The sequence below is a fragment of the Myotis myotis genome, unplaced genomic scaffold (genome assembly GCF_014108235.1).
Source record: "Myotis myotis isolate mMyoMyo1 unplaced genomic scaffold, mMyoMyo1.p scaffold_m19_p_4, whole genome shotgun sequence".
Lineage (NCBI taxonomy): Eukaryota > Metazoa > Chordata > Mammalia > Chiroptera > Vespertilionidae > Myotis > Myotis myotis.
Window position 1 is genome coordinate 70,846,667 of NW_023416346.1, and position 3,175 is coordinate 70,849,841.

The 3,175-nt window shown below is 39.6% G+C and overlaps 1 pseudogene; it reads right to left on the bottom strand.

Annotated features, from left to right (window-relative positions):
* Positions 1-2,370: 2,370 nt before the first annotated feature.
* LOC118653743 lies at positions 2,371-2,791 on the bottom strand (annotated as a pseudogene).
* Positions 2,792-3,175: the final 384 nt, after the last annotated feature.

Consider the following 3,175-nt stretch of genomic DNA (forward strand, 5'->3'; position numbering starts at 1 on the left):
TAAAAGCCATATATGACAGGCCCACAGCCAACATCATACTGAATGGACAAAAACTAACACCATTTCCCGTAAGAACAGGAACAAGACAGGGATACCCCCTCTCACCACTCCTGTTCAACATAGTACTGGAAGTGTTAGCCATTGAAATTAGGCAAGAAGAAGAAATAAAAGGCATCCAAATTGGAAAAGAGGAAGTAAAACTGTCCTTATTTGCAGATGACATGATATTATACATACAAAACCCTAGAGACTCCATCAAAAAGATACTAGACTTAATACATGAATTTGGCAATGTAGCAGGATACAAAATTAACCCCCAGAAATCTGAGGCATTTCTATACACCAATAGTGAACTTTCAGAAAGAGAGATTATAAAAACAATCCCGTTTACCATCGCACCAAAAAAATTAAGCTACCTAGGAATAAACTTAACTAAAGAGGTAAAAGACCTCTACTCAGAAATCTACAGGATGTTGAAAAAAGAGATAGAGGAAGACATAAACAGATGGAAGAACATACCATGTTCATGGATTGGTAGAATCAACATCATTAAAATGTCCATACTACCCAAAGCAATCTATAAATTCAACGCACTTCCCATTAAAATACCAACGGCATACTTCATAGATCTAGAACGAACTCTACAAAAATTCATCTGGAATAAAAAAAGACCCCGAATAGCTGCAGCAATCCTGAAAAAGAACAAAGTAGGTGGTATCTCAATACCAGATATCAAGATGTATTACAAAGCCACTGTTCTCAAAACTGCCTGGTACTGGCACAAGAATAGGCATATAGATCAATGGAATAGAATAGAGAGCCCAGAAATCGGCCCGAACCAATATGCTCAATTAATATTTGACAAAGGAGGCAAGAACATACAATGGAGCCAAGATAGTCTCTTCAATAAATGGTGTTGGGAAAATTGGACAGATATATGCAAGAAAATGAAACTAGACCACCAACTTACACCATAGACAAAAATAAACTCAAAATGGATAAAGGACTTAAATGTACGATGGTAAACCATAAAAATTCTAGAAGAATCCAAAGGCAGCAAAATCTCAGACATATGCCGAAGCAATTTCTTCACTGATACAGCTCCTAGGGCACTTGAAACTAAAGAGAAAATGAACAAATGGGACTACATCAAAATAAAAAGCTTCTGCACAGCAAAAGAAACCATCAACAAAACAATGAGAAAACCCACTGTGTGGGAAAACATATTTGCCAATGTCATATCTGATAAGGGCCTTATCTCCAAAATTTATAGGGAACTCATACAACTTAACAAAAGGAAGATAAACAATCCAATCAAAAAATGGGCAAAGGACCTAAATAGACACCTTTCAAAAGAGGACATTCAGAAAGCCAAGAGACATATGAAAACATTCTCAAATCACTAATCATCCGAGAGATGCAAATCAAAACAACAATGAGGTACCATCTCACACCTGTCAGACTGGCTATCATCAACAAATCAACAAACGACAAGTGCTGGAGAGGATGTGGAGAAAAAGGAACACTTGTGCACTGCTGGTGGGAATGCAGACTGGTGCAGCCACTATGGAAGACAGTATGGAGTTTCCTCAAAAAACTGAAAATGGAACTCCCATTTGACCCTGTGATCCCTCTTCTCAGAATATATCCCAAGAAACCAGAAACACCAATCAGAAAGGATATATGCACCCCTATGTTCATAGCAGCACAATTCACCATAGCTAAGATCTGGAAACAGCCTAAGTGCCCATCAGCAGATGAATGGATTAGAAAACTGTGGTACATCTACACGATGGAATACTATGCTGCTCTAAAAATGAAGGAACTCTTACCATTTGCAACGGCATGGATGGAACTGGAGAGCATTATGCTAAGTGAAATAAGCCAGTCAATGAAGGAAAAATACCACATGATCTCACTCTTTCATGGATTATAGAGACCATTATAAACTTTTGAACAATAATAGATACAGAGGCAGAGCTGCCTCAAACAGATTGTCAAACTGCAGCGGGAAGGCCGGGGATGGTTGGGGGACAGGAGGTGGGGGGGGTAAGAGATCAACCAAAGGACTTGTATGCATGCATATAAGCATAACCAATGGACATAAGACACTGGGGGATAGGGGAGGCTAAGGGACTGTCTAGGGCGGGGGGGGGGGGAATGGACACATATGTAATACCCTTTGTATTACTTTAAGCAATAAACAAAATTATTTTAATTAAAAAAAAAGATATTTCAAAAAAAGTAACACAGTCAATCCAAATATTGCCTGACATGTACATTTAGTGTCCTACACAGAATTTTTCTAGAACTAATGCATAAAGAAGGATTTTCTGCTAGCCCAATATTTTTGTTTGTTTATTTTTGGTATCAAAACTCATCAGCTGACTCTGTGTCACAGTCACAGGACTGTGGTGGTTTATCTTGTGGGAACTGAACTTCAATGTCATAAACAAAATTTGGATCATCCTTCTTCTTCTGATTTGTCTCATAAAACCCACCCATGATGTTCTTTCTTTTGGCAAGTACCTTGTCATAGTTTGTTCCGTTCTTCCCTAGGTTCCATAGTTGTTTCTCTAGCTGCCTCAGTGACACTTGTTCCCGGTAACTCTGTGTTGCAGATTATTCTTTAATTGTTTAGCAGCTCTGTTGCAATTTTAAAACTTTGAAAAGTTACTGACTGGCATGATGTGCTGGCGACTTTTCTCCATTTTGTCATCGTAGAATATAAGATAACAGCTAGGGGCTGAAGGCGAATTCCATATTTCTTGGCAGTGCACATCATTCTCAAGTATACTTCAGGGGAAGTCTGATGAAAATGTTAGTCACATAATGACAAGAAGTTCAGAAGGTGTATCTTTTCCTGCAGACTGTCTAAAAACTCCGTGAGAGGTTTGTTTCCATTGAACTGCATGCAGTGCATAGTGAAGCACTTACCTAGCCTTTGATGCTGGGTAGAGCCTGGAGTAGCAGGAAGAGGTGACAGCCACAGTCCTGTAGAGTGACTGCAGGGGGAACTCTTAGGCAGGAGGCCTGAATTCCCAAATACCTGGAATTGGAAGTTGAGGCCAGGAGCAGGACCAGTTGGCTCCCAAGTCAGCATGCAGGGGTCAGTGTAGAGCTGGAGACACAGGAAGCTCTTTACACAGTAACAACCTTGGGTTCAACATCCTTT